The 17,788-nt window shown below is 49.5% G+C and overlaps 1 protein-coding gene across 1 annotated transcript in view; it reads right to left on the reverse strand.

Annotated features, from left to right (window-relative positions):
- Positions 1 to 16,097, reverse strand: part of SUSD6 (sushi domain containing 6) — a 94,872-nt gene extending 78,775 nt beyond the window's left edge. Inside the window, exon 1 of the mRNA XM_004584442.2 lies at positions 15,848 to 16,097. The gene's annotated coding sequence lies outside the window, so the exon portion shown is untranslated. The remainder of the gene's footprint in view (positions 1 to 15,847) is intronic.
- Between the last annotated feature and the right edge of the window lie 1,691 nt (positions 16,098 to 17,788).

Below are 17,788 nucleotides of genomic sequence, written 5' to 3' on the forward strand. Positions count from 1 at the left end.
TGTGTTGAGCACATAGAATGTGCCAGACATCGAGCCTAACGGATTTACATGTCTTATCTAATCTTCAAAACCTCCCACCATAGTAGATACTGCCATTAATTTACTTGCAGTTGAAGAAGTTGACAACAAAGTTAAGAGACTTACCCACAGCCATACAGCCAGACAGAAAATCAAGCACTAGAAAAACATGGGTTGGCTACTAATTAATTTCACTTCTTCCCGAAACTGTCATTTGAATATTTTTTTATAGCTGCCGGGAAATGTGCTCACTGTTTTAAACCGCCCCTTTCTTTCGATTTCCATAACAATTCTATGGGAACAGTACTTTGAAAGGTAATTTTAATAAATCATTCAAGCTGGGGAGGGGTGGGCACTGTGGTGCAACAGGTGACAGAGTCACTTGGGACACCCGATTTGAGCTCCAGCTACTGCGTTTTTCAGTACAGCTTTCTGATACTGCATCCTTAAGCAGGTGATGGCTCAAACGCTTAGGGACTCCCACAGAGTTCTGCTCTTCTGCAGCCCTGTATGTTGTAGGAATTCAGGAATGAACCAACAGATATAAGACCTGTCTCTGCCTTTCTCTCTCCTTCTCTGCCTTTCAAATAAATAAAAATAAATAAATTCAGTCCATCCCTAAAGAACTGAGAGTTCTAAGAATGTATTCAGATTGATGCAGTGTTTGTCTTTTTCTTTTTTTTACATTATTAATTGAAGAAAAACAGATACCCTTTTTAAAGACATTAAGGCAAAGAAACATGGGGCCTGCATCATGGCTCAACCAGCTAACTCTCAACCTGGAGGCGCCAGCATCCCAGATGGGTAGCAATTGTGTCCCAGGTGCTCCACTTCCCATCCAGCCCCCTGCTTGTGGACTGGGAAAGCAGTCGAGGATGGACCAAAGCCTTGGGACTCTGTACCTGCATGGGAGGCCTGGATGAAGTTCCTGGCTCCTACAAGGTACGAACATCAAATCGACAAATGGAAGATTCTCTGTCTCTCTCTCTCTCTCTCTCTTTCTCTTTCTGTGTGTGTGTGTGTCTTCTCTGTCACTCTGCCTCTCAAACAGAAATAAATCTTAAAAAAAAAAAAAAAAAAAAACACCAATTTCCCAGGCCCGGCAAAGTAGCCTAGCAGCTAAAGTCCTTGTCTTGAACGTGCTGGGATCCCATATGGGCACCGGTTCTAATCCCAGCATGCCCACTTCCCATCCAGCTCCCTGCTTGTGGCCTGGGAAAGCAGTCCAGGGTGGCCCAAAGCCTTGGAACCTTGCACCCGCATGGGAGAACTGAAAGAGGCTCTGGGTTCCTGGCTCCAGATCAGCTCCAGCCATTGCAGCCACTTGGGGAATAAATCAACGGACAGAAAATCTTTCTCTGTGTCTCTCCTCTCTGTATATTTGACTTTGCAATAAAAATAAATCTTTTTTTAAAATGAGAATAAGCCAAATCGGGACAGTAAGGTTGATGCCTAATGATTTCCTTTCAAAACTCTCACACAATTGCTCCATTTGACAACAGGAAAACAGCAGCTTCATCATGATATATATATATATAAAACAAAACAAAACAAAAAAAACACTTGCATGAAGCTTTCCTGGTGTTTTTCTGCTAAAGCCTTGCCTACTTTCCTGGAAGGACTCATAATAAGCAGATGTGATCAACTCTTAGGCCCTTCACAAAGTCGAAGGAAAATGTCCTGCCCTTTGCTCTTGATCAGTCTGATGTGCTGTAACAGGAGCACTGCCTGCCCTTGGTAGTCACTGTTCATCCTGTGCCTGATTTGCAGGATTGCACTGGTCAAGGCAGGTTTCACCTTCTGCTCCAATTCTTTGAGGAAATGCTTCTGGACCTCAAACCCACTTGTTCACATTGTCCAGGGCAAGCCCTGCTCTTGTTTGCCACAGGCCTGGGTGCCACAGCTGTAACATTCATCAGGCAGAAAGCCTGCTCCACTTAAATTTTCCAATCGGAATTATGTAAGATGAACCAACAGACTTCTATAGTATTTGCTATTGTTTCTACTGCTGATGTTTGGTCCTTAGGGCACAGACAAGATGAATATCTCTCCTCATAAATCAATTTGGAAAGTCTTCTGCTATGGGTTTCATCTTCAATATCACATCTCTTCCAAAACTAAGCTATTCATCCATAAACTGCTGATTTCCTTAGGATCATTGCGCCTAAACTTTTCACAAAGCTTCATCATCAATTTGATGTTTATTCTTGATTCAAGTTTAGCAGAATCCATGTTGTTCTGATTGAAACTCTTTTTATTGTTGTTTGTTGTAAATGACCTTACTCACTTTAAAGGCAGAGACACAGAGAGACACACAGACAGGGGTGCTGGAACAGGGAGAATCAGCTATCCACTGGTTCACTCCTGAAACAGCCACAATGACTGAAGTTGGGTCAGGTTGAACTCAGGAGCCAGGAGTTGTATCTGGAGTTATGTCTGGGCCTCCAACATCAGTGATGGGTCAAAGCACCTGGGATTTCTGCTGCTTTCCAAAGCACATTAGTAAGCAGCTAGATTGGAAACTGAGCAGATAAGACTCAGACTGGCATTCATACAGGCAGTGGCTTAACCTGTTACACTGCAACATCAGCCCCCAGGCACTGTATAAATGATGAAAAGTAATTATTATATTTATGTATATATATTTACAAATATAAAATACTTATTTTAAAATAAATAAAAATACAATATGGCCCCCAGATGCCTTATAAATTATAAAAATACTTCAAACCAGATCCTGTTCAGATATGTTGTAACAAGTTAGTATGAGTTTATTTGAGAGCCAAACAACTTTGAAATCCAAGCATTGCTAATCATTTTGAAGAGCCATCATGTCCCCAAAAAACCACATCAGCATTTGTATAGAACAACCCTTATTTCAAAAGCCTACCTTTAAAAAGGAAAGCACAGTCCTTCAAATGAGACGGCCCACACATTTGTATTTCACAGCTCTGGTAATAACAGAGCTGTCCGCAGAAGATCTCAATACTGCAGCACAAAGAAAAGCCAACCCTTTCTGCAACCTGAGTCATACTGGATGCTAAATATACTTATCTCTCCTAACTGCAAAGGCAAATGTATATGCCGGGCTTAGGGCATGCTGATGCCTCTCAAGCAAGAACTTCCCTGATCTTCAACCAGCGAATTCTGCGGTTTGGTTCTCCCCGGCATTACCGAAACATTCTGGACAACCTGCCAACACCCTGAGCTGTCTTCTTTCCTGCTCACAATCAGTGCGAACTTGGTGAACATGAACAGCTTATTTGGGGCTGTACATGGCTCAACTTGCTAATCCTCCACCTTGCAGCACATCAGCATCCCATATGAGTGTCCTAGATGTTCCAGCTCCCAGCTTACAGACTGGGAAAGCAACAGAGGCTAGATCAAACCCTTGGGCCCCTGCACCCATATGGGAAACCTGGAAGAGGCTCTTGGCTTCAAACAGACTCAGCTCTGGCCATTGTGGCCACATGGGGAGTGAACCAGCAGATGGAAGGTGTTTTCTCTGTCTCTCCTCTCTGTAAATCTACTTTTCTAATAAAAATAGATAATTGTTTTTTAAAAAGTTATTTACTATCTGTCTTATTTGCTCTTCCTAGACTCTCATCTCCACTTTTAGAATTTCTTCATACCACTGAAATATACTACTCTCCCACACCTTGTCACCAAGGCATATGGCTTCAAAGCCACCCTGCACTCCCACCTGCTTTATTTTAATCACCCACACCTGGCCAATCACTTATCACTCAACCAACTAATCCATGAGTGGGTAGAAAGAAGGGCACCAGACAATCACTGATCTCAGGGAACTTCTAACATCTGCCTAGAACCTGCGCTTACACAGAAAGTCAAACCACAGGGGCCACCAGGACGCATGACCTCTACCAGCTGCAGCAGGCTACAGAATCTGAAATTCCACTATCAGAGGGAGAGTCACACAAATCCACATTCCTATCTAAAAACAAGACCTGGGAGAAACAAACGGGAGAAGAGAAAGGATTCCCTAGGAAATCCAGGTCCCTGATACAGGCTTATGTTCAATTTCTCCCACTGTTTCACTGTTGAACCCAATCTGATTTTCACTTACAATGCAAAAATATTACTTCAGGGTCCAAAAGCAGCCTCAGATTAAAAACTGCTTGGTTAAGTCAAGTCAAAAAGCAGGAGTCCTTATCTGAGACCAAACTCCTACAGCCAGCTCACTTGGCAAGGAAAGGTACTTCGCAACTCCTGCTTGGGAGAGGACCAAGCACTCCCGAGGATCCTTTCTGGTCCTTCTCTCCTCCCTTGACTGCTGGTGTGAGACACAGAAGTCATGGACAAAGTGAGAGCAGTGAAGCTGAAAGTCCACTGTATGTAGCAGATTCTTTCAATACTGCTCTCAAATAACTCCTGGGTGAGCATTCCCCCGCACTGCTAACTCCACGTGGGCAAGGCCTGTCTCCACTTGTTCTTTGTTCACAACTTTATGCTAAGCACCAACATCCACCAGATTCTTGCCAAACAATGACTAGATCTATTTCCTTTTGGTTTCTGCAGCAACCATCCACCCACCTTGCACCAGCTGCCATCACAACCCAACCAGATTATCAACTCACAAATTACAATGACTTGAGGATGCAAGTAAAGGGAAGAAAAAGATGGGCCCATGACTCTTATGAAACCCAGGGCCTGTTTTTCTTGCTGTTCTTCAGCACAAGCAAAACCCCCATAGGACTGAAACAAGGAGGTGAATGGCCTTTCCACATCAGAGTTTCTACCTGGAGGTGAACGGGAAAGTAAGGATTGATAAAGGCGTGGGGCCAGCCAACACACCATTCGTTCATTCTCTAGAAATGTCTGGAGTGTGCCAAGTGAAACAGCAGCACCCACTGAACACAAAACTGTCCTCCCCGGCTGTGTGTGAATGAGGAATGCCAGCCTATCTGACCAGTTTCCTTCCAAGCTGGTTAGAGACAGAGCTAACAGAAGTGTGTTCGCACTGCATCCTGATTGGGTGGCTGATGCCGTACAAAATCTACTGGGGAAGTCGGAATCACACTGTGCGGGCTTTGATCTGCTAATGGGACGGAGTGGAGTGGAGGTGGGGAAGTGAAATCAGCTAGCTCTTCCAGACTCCCGTGTTCCCAGTTTCAGGCAATCCTGCACAGCTACAATGCTAACAGCACCTCCCGCTTGTCTGGCCTGGGCAAAAAGTCCAAAGTGAAAAAATGACAGAGAACACATCTCAGCAACCTAGGGACAGCTGGTGTTTCCGAAGTGCAAAGCAGCACAGCACAGACCCAACCATTCAGCAGGCACACACTCAAGACAACTAACCGCACCCTTTTGAAGACCAGCTCTGTCTCAAAAGAAAGGGACTTTGAGACTTATTCCCCCTGCTTACGTCACCAACCACACTCACAGAAAGGACAATCAAACAGTACAAACAATACAAACCTCTTTCCGGGGACAGTTCCAGGTGACAAGGGAGAGAAATAAACAGGTGAACCCAGTGCAATGGAAGAAGCCTTCGACTAGGAATCCAGAACTCTGGCTTCTCTTTTCAGATCTCAGGCGGGTCAGTGCTAGCATTCACTTCCCATTTTTCTCTTCTACGAAGATGGCACCCAAAGTTCCAGCCACCCAACTCCAGCATTTCTTTAGCCTACAGTTTCTCTTTCACAGACTGGGAGTTCTGGTAGCATCTACACACCTCAAGTGAGAAATTCAAATCTTGACATGCTGGTTTATCTCACTTCACATAGCCTTTTGAAACTCCCAGGACTTAGGACAGAAGCATTCCACATCAGAGTGCCTGGGTTTGAGTTCCAGCTCAGGTCCAAATTCCAAACGCACACCAGGGCAGGCAGCACGTGATGGCTCAGGCATTTGGGTCCCAGCCACCTAACTGGGTGACCTGAGTTCTCAGTTCCCAGGTATGGCCTGCCTGGCCCGGCCCCAGCTGATGTGGGCATTTGGGGTGTAAACCAGAGGGATAAGAGATCTCTGTCTGTCTACCTCTCCATATATATATGCATTTATTTATTCTTAAGGCATAAAGTGACAGAGAAATACAAAGAACAGAATGGGCTTCTATTCCCAAATGTCCACAACAGCTGGGGAGGGGTCAAACTGAAGCCAGAAGCCAAGAATTCCACCCTTCAATCCCACGTGGCTGGCAGGCACCCGAGCACTTGACTGCCTTCTGCTGCCTTCCCAGCACATTAGCAGGAAACCGTATCAGAAGCAGAGTAATCAGACTATCACAAGCATTAACTTAATCCAGTTCCATAACACCAGACCCTCTCTCTGCCTTTCAAACAAACACAAAATTAAAAAAAAAAAAAAAAAAAAAAAACCTAAGTTACACTGCATGTGCACACACAGAAGGGAACTTTCTGGAAAGATGGATCCTAGAATATGACTCCAAACTTAAGAACCCAGAGATGATCACTCAAGGTCCTAGCTTTAGTCTGTTTTCTAGGACAAAGGGTATGTGCACAAATCCCATGTTTCTCTGAGACAAAAATATCCTGACTCTCAAATTTTAAAAACTGGGGATCCTGCACCTGCACACCTTTCAGAGTTTTAAGGAGGAATCTAGGAGCGAGGAATGCAAGAGCAGATACTGATCATGAATGCTGGTGTTCCAAGTAGGGCAAGGGCGAAAGGAGACATGCTGCTGGCTTACTCCAGTAACGTGGCTGGCATGATACAAAACCACTAGGGCTAGATCCTGGAGGGGAAATGACACTCCCAGCTGCACCATCTGCTCCTCTGCGGGTCTGGCCCAATCTGTATTTTTAATCTCAGTTTCTCCAAGGCCCACCTCTAAGAGCCCTGTGAGAGCTATTTTAAAGAGCCTTCTTTCTCATTTTCACCACCCTCACAGTCCCACTCCCTGCTCCCCACATGGCTAGCTGGCTCTTCGTGCAGTTACCATCCTACTCCCCAGCCGAGCAGAAACCGCACAGCTTGAATGCTCCACAAGGACAGGAAAAAAACTTTGGAAAACAGATACATTTGATAAGGAAGGTTCAGTGGCAGTTCACAGTGAAATTCTCTATATAAAACAGTGACACAGGCCCAGAGCAAGGGTTCAGTTGACTAATCTTCACTTGCAAGCACCAGGATCCCATAGAAGCGCTGGTTCATGTCCTGGCTGCTCTACTTCTCATCCAGCTCCCTGCTTATGCCATGGCAGAGCAGTGGAGGACGGCCCAAGTACTCAGGACCCTGCACCCACATGGGGAACCTGGAAGAAGGTCCTGGTTCCTGGCTTTGAATTGGTTCAGCTCCAGCTGAGGTGGCCACTTGGGGAGTGAACCAGCAGATAGAAGATCTTCCTCTCTGTCTCTCCTTCTCTGTATATATCTGCCTCTCCTAAACAAAACAAAACAAAAAAAAAAAACAAAAAAAAAAACTTGAAGTTAAAAGTAGAAATACCAGGGCTGGCATTCTGGCACAGCAGGTAAAGCCTCAGTGCATGATGCTGGCATTCCATATGAGCACTGATTTATGTCTTGGCTGTTCCAATCCAGCTTCCTACTATTAGCCTGGGAAAGCAGTGGGAGATGGCCCAGGTGTCAGGGCCCCTGTCACTCACCTGGGAGACCCAGATGAAGCTCTGGCCTGGCCCAGCTCTGACGGTTATGACCATCTGGGGAGTGAATGATCAGATGAAGATCTCTCTCTTTTTCTGTCTTTTCCTGTCAGTCCCATCAGTCTTTCAAATAAATTAATAAACCTTTAAAGAATATAGAAATATTAAAATATCATCCTAAAAAAAGTATCTGTCTACAGAAAAACGTAAACATGGATGTCCTTGGAGAAATTATTCATTACCAAAAGAATGAAAATCCAAACGCCCATCAGCTGGTGAACAGATGAGCAAACAAACGTGGCACACCTACACAATGGACTGCTGTTCAGCCATGAAAAGGAACGAAGTACTCACACCTGTCACAATAGGAACAGACCTTAAAAGCATGATGCTGGGCCTGGCGGCGTGGCCTAGTTGCTAAAGTCCTCACCTTGAACGCACCGGGATCCCATATGGGTGCCGGTTCTAATCCTGGCAGCTCCACTTCCCATCCAGCTCCCTGCTTGTGGCCTGGGAAAGCAGTCCAGGACGGCCCAATGCATTGGGACCCTGCACCCGCGTGGGAGACCTGGAAGAGGTTCCCGGTTCCCAGCATCGGATTGGCGCGCACCGACCCGTTGCGGCTCACTTGGGGAGTGAATCATCGGACGGAAGATCTTCCTCTCTGTCTATCTGACTTTGTAATAAAATAAATAAATCTTTAAAAAAAAAAAGCATGATGCTAAGTGAAAGACACCAGTCATCAGAGACCATGCATCACGTGATTCCATTGATACGAAACGCCCAACCTGGCGGGACAAAGTGGATTAATGGTGACCTAGGCGGGGTGGGGGGGTACCACAGAGGAACAAGGACTACCAGCAGCTTTCCTTTTGCAGCAATAAAATGCTCTAAAACTAGATTTAGTCTTTTTTTTAAAAAAAAAGATTTATTCATTTTATTACAGCCAGACATACACAGAGGAGGAGAGACAGAGAGGAAGATCTTCCGTCCGATGATTCACTCCCAAGTGAGCCGCAACGGCCGGTGCTGAGCCAATCCAAAGCCGGGAACCAGGAACCTCTTCCGGTTCTCCCACGCGGGTGCAGTGTCCCAATGCATTGGGCCGTCCTTCAACTGCTTTCCCAGGCCACAAGCAGGGAACTGGATGGGAAGTAGAGCTGCCGGGATTAGAACCGGCGCCCATATGGGATCCCGGGGCTTTCAAGGCGAGGACTTTAGCTGATAGGCCATGCCGCCGGGACCCTAGATTAAGTCTTATGTCTTTTCTCTGGAATTTCTCTGTAACCCCTTCATATACATTTTTTAAAATTTTTTTTAATTCTCTTTCCTGAATGGTTTAGGCTACCACATTTAAAATGCAAAATAAGCAAAACCACATTCTTTCCTTTTTTCAAATTCCATCCACTTCACTTACGCAGACTGAGAACAAATCAAAGATGGAAGAATTGGACAAACAGGCTGTTATCCCAACCCTGAAGGCACCGTACTGGCTTGGGGAGAAGCCAAAGCCTTGGCTAGCCGAAGAAAACTTGAGCAGACAGTCTATGTGAAGAGCAAGCCCATGCGTCCCACGGTGAAGGAAGTCACTCCTGGCAGCAGATGGCGTGTGGAAAGATCATCATCCCCTCTCCACCAGGAAGAAGAGGTGGGGAAGCGGCCCTGCTTTGCTCTCTTCCCTACCTTTTGGTTTCCAGCTTCCAACTGCAGGAGAAAAGAATCCTGGTGATTTTTTCACCATAAAAACCCTCTTCCAGGGAAAAAGAATTGTCAGTCACCACCTCTGTCGGCAAATGCCGTGGGAACCTGTTACGGGCACCAGGAACCCCAAGCTCACATCTTGCAAGTCAAGCCTTGGGACTCTGTAAAATAAGTAAAGAAATCCAACACTGGGCCAGAGAGTGGATCTCAGGATCCCTCCTCTCCCCCCAGTGCTACACGGTGATCTCAGGAATCCGTTAACTCTGATGACAAGAACAGAGGACTCCAGCTGCAGCTGGCCAAGAAGACGTGGCAACAATGCTGTGTGCCAGCAAGCCCGCCCGGTGTGCAGCCTTCAGATGCTTCACGGGTGGCTATTCTCCTTTGTGGCCATCTGAGCTCTTGGGAGGGACAGCATAAGACAGAGCACAGCAGGGTCTCCGAAGCCTGTTCCGGTTCTCACCGCAGCTGTAGCACTTCCTGCTGTCACTATACCCACTACCTTCAGAGAGACTCAACCCCCAAAGAGTGGCACAGGTGGCCTTTCATGGCTTAGCTAGACCGACTCGGTGCCACTGCTAGGTCTCCAAAGTGGAGACTTCGCAGTCAAGGTAAGAATCAGAAGAACGACAGCACACAGGGGCACCCTGCCGGTTTCTAGGCCACAAAACTAGATGGCACAGGAAAATGACAGACCCTGGTGAGCAGTGACCCATGCTGTTTCAGACAAGAGCACTTCTTTTTGAACTTTCTCTTAGTCTCTACTTTTTTAAAAAAGATTTTATTTATTTGGAAGGCAGAGAGGCAGAGGCAGAGCCATCTTTATCTGTCAGTGTGCTCCCCCAGATCCCCACAGGAACAGAGCCTAGCCCAAGCCAAAACCAGGAGCCAGGAACTCTCACGTGTGCGTATGGGGACCTAGTCACTGGTACCCTGACTCACTGCTTCCCAGGAGCTTGAAATTGGACCTGAGCATCCCAAGCTGTGTCTTCACCACTATGCCAAACGCCGGCCCCTAAATAAAAGATTTTTACAGGGGCCAGGTGCGATGGCCTGGTGGCTAAAATCTTCGCTTTGAACGCACTGAGGTTCCATATGGGCGCCGGTTCTAATTCTGGCAGCTCCACTTCCCAGCCAGATCCCTACTTGTGGCCTGGGAAAGCAGTCGAGGAAAGTCCAAAGCCTTGGGACCCTGCACCCACGTGGGAGACCTGGAGGAAGTTCCTGGCTCCTGGCTCCAGATCAGCACAGCACTGGCCATTGTGGTTACTTGGGAAGTGAATCATTGGACGTAAGATCTTCCTCTCTGTCTCTCTCCTCTCTGTATATCTGACTTTCCAATAAAAATAAATAATTCAGTGGTGAGTGACACACCAGGACAGTCACCCCAAGGTACATCTGGGTCCTCAAATCCGGAGCTTTCCACAGCTCCAAAGACCCCTCACAAAGCCTAGAGCCTCAGCCTCAAACTGTATACCTTTCTCTCATCAACAGGGATGTAGAAACCAGTACTGTGGCATAGTTGGTAAAGCTAGTATCATAGGAGATGGGCACTGGTTCAAATCCTGGCTGCTCCACTTCCAATCCAGCTTCCTACTAACAGCATGGGAAAGCAGCAGAGGGTGGCCCAAGTGCTTGGGCTTCTGCATCCAAGTGGGAGACCTGGCAGAGCTCCTGGCTCATAGCCTTGCCCTGGCTCAGCCCTGCTCATGCAGCCGTTTGGGGGAGTGAACCAGCAAATGGAAGATCTCCTTTTCTCCCTCTGAAGCTCTGTCTTTCAAATAAATAAAAAACTCCTTTAAAAATAAGCAAAACCACAAAGGTATAGCCCTGCCACATTATAGGTAGTGTTTCTCACTGCTCCAATTTCTAAATTTCCTGAAACATACAGCATAACTTAAAAACACTGCCTTTTAAAAAATAATTCTGGGGGCCCAGTGCAGTAGCCTAGTGACTAAAGTCCTCACCTTGCATGCCATATGGGCGCCGGTTCATATCCTGATGACCTGATTCCCACCCCCGCTCCCTGTTTGTGGCCTGGGAAAGCAGTCAAGGAGGCCCAAGGGACCTTGCACACGTGTGGGAGACCCAGAAAAGGCTCCAGGTTCCTGGCTTTGGATTGGATCAGCTCCAGCCATTGCAGCCACTTGAGCAGCAAATCAGCAGATGGAAGATATCTCTCTCTCTGTGTGTCTCCTCCTCAATGTACATCTGATTTTCCAATAAAAATAAAATATTAAAAAAATAATAATTCTGCGGTTGCCACGTTGACTCAGAAGCTAATCTGATCCTCTATCTGCAGCGCCAGCATCCCATATGCGTGTTGGTTCTAGTCCCAACTGCTCCACTTCCAATCCAGCACCCTGCTTGTGGCCTAGGAAAGCAGGGGAGGATGGCCCAAAACCTTGGGACCACATACCCATCTGGGGGACCCAGAAGCTCCTGGCTCCTAGCTTTGGATTGGTTCAGTTTTGGCAGCTAAAGCTGCTTGGGGAGCAAACCAGCAGATGGAAGATCTTTCTGTTTATCCTCTCTATAAATGTCTTTCAAAGAAAAATAAATAAATATTTTTTAAAAATTCCACTAAATGAACTTTTATTATTTAGGATATATGAGTTCTATAGTTTGAATGTAGCCTCAAAAGTTCACATGTTGAAACTGAATGCCCAAACTCATATGCTAATATCTGGAGGTGAGACCTTTGGGGAAGAATTAAGATTGGATAAGGACAGCAGGGTGGGGCCTCAGGAAGGCCTTCGAGGCTTTAGAAGAAGGGGAGGAGAGACACCTGCCATCTCCATAAGGAGACCCTCTGTTGGGCTATCATGCAGCAAAAAGGCCCTCCCCAGATGTCTCATTGGAGGTAAGCAGCGCGGTCTTGTGTTCTCCATCTTCCCAGCCTCCAGAGCCCTAAACCAAACAATGTTTCCTACATTACTGTCTCAGGTATCTTGTAAAAGCAAAAGAAAGCCAACTGTGCCAACAGGTGACCTTGGCTCAATGCAATCTTGAGTCTCCATCACATACAAGTAAGCAAGTTGATCCTGACCCTGACTCTCCACGTCCTGAGCCTCAACACTCAAGCCTGCAGCACAGCCATGCTCGCTCCCCAAGCAAAACAAAAAAATCAAAAACAGGATTGATGTTTGCTCTCTCAGTTCTCCTTATCTTCCTCTTCCTGTCTGAGGGGATGCCCCCTAAACAAGATGTTCCCAATGTCCAGGCAAACAGACAAGGCAAACAGAATTCCACTTGTCGGCTACAACTAGGAGAATCCATGTCAGCTCAGGAACTAGGCTGCTTGCTGGAGGATAGTTACACACCCAACCCTGCAAACCTGCTGTCATTTGGGCTTACAAGTGCACACTGTGGTGGCCCTGGGCCTGCCTCTCGAGAACTGTCCCCTGGTAAATGGGGAACTAACGGGCAAGACGGGCACCTGTGCCCTCTAACTGTGCCTCTTCTCTCTCCACTCTTCACCTGTCCTGGAACCGAACCGAGAAAGACTACGTACCTCATTCATTGTTTTAGATAGGGGCCAGCACGGGGGCACAGCAAGTTAAGCCTCCACCTGTAATGTCAGCATCCCATATGGATGCCAGGTGGGGATCCATTCAGTTGCTCCACTTCTGATTCAGCTCTGGGAAAGCAGTGGAAAATGGCTCAAGTGCCTGGGCCTCTGCGCCCACGTGGAAGACCTGGAAGAAGCTTCTGGTTTCAGACCACCCCAGCTCTGGCAGTTGTGACCATCTGAGGAGTGAACCAATGGATGGAAAGCCTCTCTGTCTCTCCCTGTCTCTCTTTCTCTCTGCAACTCTGCCTTTCAAATGAAACTTGTTTAAATATACAACATTACTTTAAGGCCACAGACCACTGCCCATAGTGACAAGGTTGCCAGAAAGAACTAGAGATGTGGAATGACATAAACAAAATCCAGTTTTCATCTGAGAGATGGACAAGTGTGGAAAGACGTCGACAATGCTTGGTGGCAATAAACCTGAAGAAGTTCTTACTTTTAAAAAGCCAGGTGAATCATTACCTTGGCAGCATTCACAGGGGCAGGGCGAGAGTGGGGGAGGGAGCAACAGGAAGCGTTGCCCTAACAACAACAAAGGAGGAAATCCCCTGTCGCAAGATGCACCAAGAAATGAGGGCACAAGTTCAATCACCAGACCCCCACGACAAGCCAGGAAATCAGATCACGTTCTGAGACCTCTCCCTCCACACCTGTCCTAGCTCACTCTTCGATCCTCCTCTATCAAACCAAAGCAGGGCCTCTGACAAGGCCAGCATAAGCAGCTAAGTCAAACTCTACCCTCCGACCACGAATTAGCTCCCAGAGTTGAAATACAGAAGAGCAGGCATTTGGTGTAGGGGGCCAGATGCCTACTTCCCCTTTTGGGGTATCTGTATTTGAGTCCTGGCTCGGCTTCCCATCCCAGGATTCCCAGTAATGCATGCCCCAGGAGGTAACAGGTGGTGACAGGTCACGTGCATGGGCCCCACTGCCATCATCCTGGAACTCAGCTTTGAGTTCCTACCTTCACACTGGAAGTAAACCAATGGATAGGAACACTCCTGTCTCACAGACACAAATCCAAATTAAGTGTTTATTAGCATGCCCTGAGCACCAGGGGCCTGTCTCCAGGTGGGCATTCATTTCCTGGACCATGTGTACTCCACTATCTCCTCTCCACGGGCTTCAGATCCACACCATCCTCTAACTCACCAGGCGCCAAATTCCTCAAACAATAAAGACTGTGAGCCCATAAGGGCACAGTTAGGTTCCATGTTCCTCCTCCGCGCTGCGGCCCCAGCACTTCACACAGTGTCCGGCATACATCCTGCATTGTATAAATGCTTGTTGCTGAGTGAAAACAAGAAGGAATAAACCAACACTGTGCAAACAGACACGAAGTATGTACCCTGGAAAGTTAGGCTTGCTCCTGACCTGAGGACACAGCCCCAAGCAGGGGATCCTTGAAGAGGGTTCTAAACCGCTCCAGTTTCGGTTTTACCAAAAGGCAAACAAACTGGAAACGGGTACAACAACCTTCTGGTTCAGACTGTGGGCTCCCTGGCAAGCCATGCTGTGACCCTGGGCAAGCTCTCTCACTGATCTGGCTGGTCTGAAGGGGAAGAGAGGGGACTGTAACAATATCTCATTCAGATGTCTGTTTATGAAATGAAACCAAGACAGTCAGGCCCCTAGCACAATGGTTCCTGCTCAGTAAATGCTCAAGGATTTTTGCCTCAATACCACCATTCTCCTTTATGAAATACCTCCTCCACTGAGGTGTAGCCCTCAGCAACTCTGGGAAAACATGTCTGCTTGAATATGCATGTAGCTAAAAACGCAAAGCCTAGAAACCCAGGAACTCAGTGCCAACCACAAGTCTCAACTTGCCTCCACTAGATGGTGACAATTTGGGTGTGGAATTTCCAAAACACACACACACACACACACACACACACAGGAAGAGTGAGTGTGTGAGTGTGTGTATCACTCATCCATAGATTTCTTTTTTTTTTTTTAAGCTAAAGAAACCCAAACAGCAAGAAATGGATCAATCGCCAAGAAGAATACGAAGACACTTCCCATCTCTGCCGATCTCATTTAAAGCCAAGGCTGATCCTACTGCACTTCTGAACGGGGGCACGGGGGCACACGGGCCCCGGTGAGCAACAAAAGCCAGCCCGCTGCCAGCCAGCCGGAGAAAACTTCCTGCGCACAACAGTATTGCAAGCCTCCCTGCGCCCGCTCAGAAACTACCCCCTTACCAGCGGGAGCCTGGACCCTAACGCCCGCTTTCCTTCCAGATCCTGCCGCCCCTTCTCCTCCCCGCCTCCTTCTCGGCCCAGGTAACTTTTTCCACTTCCGCAGCTGCACAGCCACAAGCCATGCGGGCCGAGCAAACCCACAAAGAGTATGTGGGCATGCAAGGAAAGAACAGGAAGTGGTTTCCGCAAGTTTCGGCCCGGATAATAGAAGTTTTTCAAGACGGAGGCGCACACCAGGCGCAGGGGCTCCGGGCAGCTTCAATGCGCACGGACGCACACGCCGGCCTCTGACTTCCTCAGGAAATGCACCTTAGCCGAGCCGGCCCTGCCCCAGCGCTGCACCCGCCGCTCGGCTCAGCTCGGCTCTGAGAACAGCAATCAAGGGCCTCCTGCCCGCCGCCTCTGTATCCAACTCGCCGAGGGTCCCGACCCCTCGTTCAGCACGCGAGCAGCGACGCGCCCCGCAGAGCCGGACACCAAGTTGCCGGCGGCAAACCCGGGATCAGGTGTCCTCCCCGGGCCCCCCACACAGCTCACCCGCCGCCTCGCAGCCCTACCCGGCCGGGACACGCCAGCGCGGGGCTGCCGGCGGCGGGGTGACAAGCGGGCCGGCGCGCAGAGCAGCTGGCCCAGACTGCGGCCAGCCGTTCCTCCCGGACGGTGCGCTCCCAAGCTCCTAGTCCTGACAACCGGCCGGGCGCAACGAGTGACACAATGCCGGCCTCGCCAACCTCCCAAGCCCGGGCCGCGGTGACAACTCACCGGCAGAGCAGGGCGCGGAGACCTGAGGGAAGAAGGGGAAGGAGGCGCTCGTGGCTGCCGCGCCACCGGATCCTCTCCGCCGCCCGCGCGCGACCGCAGCCCTCTGGGATCGAGGCGAAGCCCCCGCGCGCCCTTGTCTGGCCGGCGGTGAGGGAAGAGGAGGAGGAGGAGGCGGCGGGCGGGAGACGGCCAGGCGGTCGCCGGCTTCGGAGAATGGAACGCTGCGGCGGCGGAGCCAGCGTCACTGGCCCGGCTGGGCGGGAGGAGTACCCGCGCAGGGGCGGAGCGGGGCGGGGCCAGGGGCCACGCAACAAGCGCCGGCGTCGCCCCACTGGGAGCCCCGCACGCACGCGCGCCGCAGACCGCGCTGGACGCCCCACGGGAGACCAGACAGCGCTGGGAGGTGGCGGGGCGGCCTTAAAGGGACAGTCGCGCTGGCCGCGCTAGAGTGGACGGGGCGGTGTGCGCTCTCCAGTGTGTTGCACTGTTACTATTATTTGGAGGTTATTTGGGTTATTGCATGATTATTATTTGCAAAGAACTGATTGCTGTCAGGTTTACAAGGCTCTTTCACGCGTGTTGCCTTGTTAGCGCCTGAATGGCCCGTCTGACCTATCTTGGAAGCAGGTTATTATCTCGCTATTAAACAGTGATGTGTAGCCTACCAACCTTAAAATCACCCTGAGGGTGGGTGGGCGGGTGAGTGAGTGAGTGGGAAGGTTCCAGGGCCCCCGCCTGCAGCCACTCGGAGTGGTACAGCAAGGGTCGGGCTGGCGCGGGTGTTTTAATGAGCATTCCCGAGTGATGGCTCAACACTCGAAAAGTACTCACAAGTCTCAAGGTTCAAATGCTCAAGTTCAGAGCGAGGACTGGCAGAGGCAAACACGGAGTCCTGCCACGCTCCCAGCCTTGCCTCGGGCCAATCCTCGGAAGTGGGCAGTCCAGTCGGTGCACCCTGCCACCCAGCCTATCTGTGGCTTCTGGCTTTTGTGTTTACAGAGCTCAAGGTCCCTGGACGGCGGGACTGTGGCTTTTTATCTCTGTGCCCCAGGGCCTTGAGTCAAGTGCTTGTCTCAGAGGTGCTTGGTTAATGGAAAGTCAATGATATAGAGTCGGGCCCTGGACGCACAGTCCTGCCTGCTCCACCTTGTTCTAGGCAGGTGGGATAAGGACACTCCGCCCCACTTCCACCTCGAATCCCGCTTCTGATAGGTTTTCAGCAAAAGTACGCCCAAGAACAGGGCAAGTCTGAAACATCTCAAAGGAGGCCAACCCAGCTGCCCTCCCCACCTGGGGAAGGGGGCTCACCGCCATCTGCAGCTGGCGTCTTACCTTGTCCTCCTTGTTCCAGCATGTTTCTCTCTTGCCCCCTGGTGTTCAGGCTCACTGGGCATGGTACTACCCCTCTCTTCTTGCTCGTTGTCTCCCACACGGAGAAGAAAACTGGAAAAGTAAACAGTGCCTCCGCAGCAGAGCCCCTGTGTGGGCGGTGGCGGCTGCGATGGCAACACCCCAGGCCGACCCAGGGCTCTGGAAGCGGCCAAGGGGGGGAGGAAAACAAGGACAAAGGGAGAAGGAAGGAAGGGTGGGGAGGAGAAAGACAAGAGAGGACGGGAAGAAAGCAGATACCTCCAGGTAAGTCATGGTGCAGGCAGCCAGCCCCTGCTGGGCACCACCAACCCCATGGCCTTCCCGAAGACCCAACGCCTCTCACAATTTACAAGGACTTCTGTGTAGCTGTGTTCGGCGCTAAGATCCCCACCCCGAAATCCTTAGGAGTCACCCACTGGAGGCCACCAGAGAGCTCCTCACCGTCTGTGGCATTGCCCCCTGCCCCTGCACACGCAGGCCTCCCACCACAGCTGCTGGCCTCTCTGCCGTCCCGGCTCAGAGCCCTTGGCCCTGCAGTCCTCCCAACCTGGAATGGCCTCCCCACTGAAC

This window comes from Ochotona princeps, chromosome 26, assembly GCF_030435755.1.
Source record: "Ochotona princeps isolate mOchPri1 chromosome 26, mOchPri1.hap1, whole genome shotgun sequence".
NCBI classification, from domain to species: Eukaryota; Metazoa; Chordata; class Mammalia; order Lagomorpha; family Ochotonidae; genus Ochotona; species Ochotona princeps.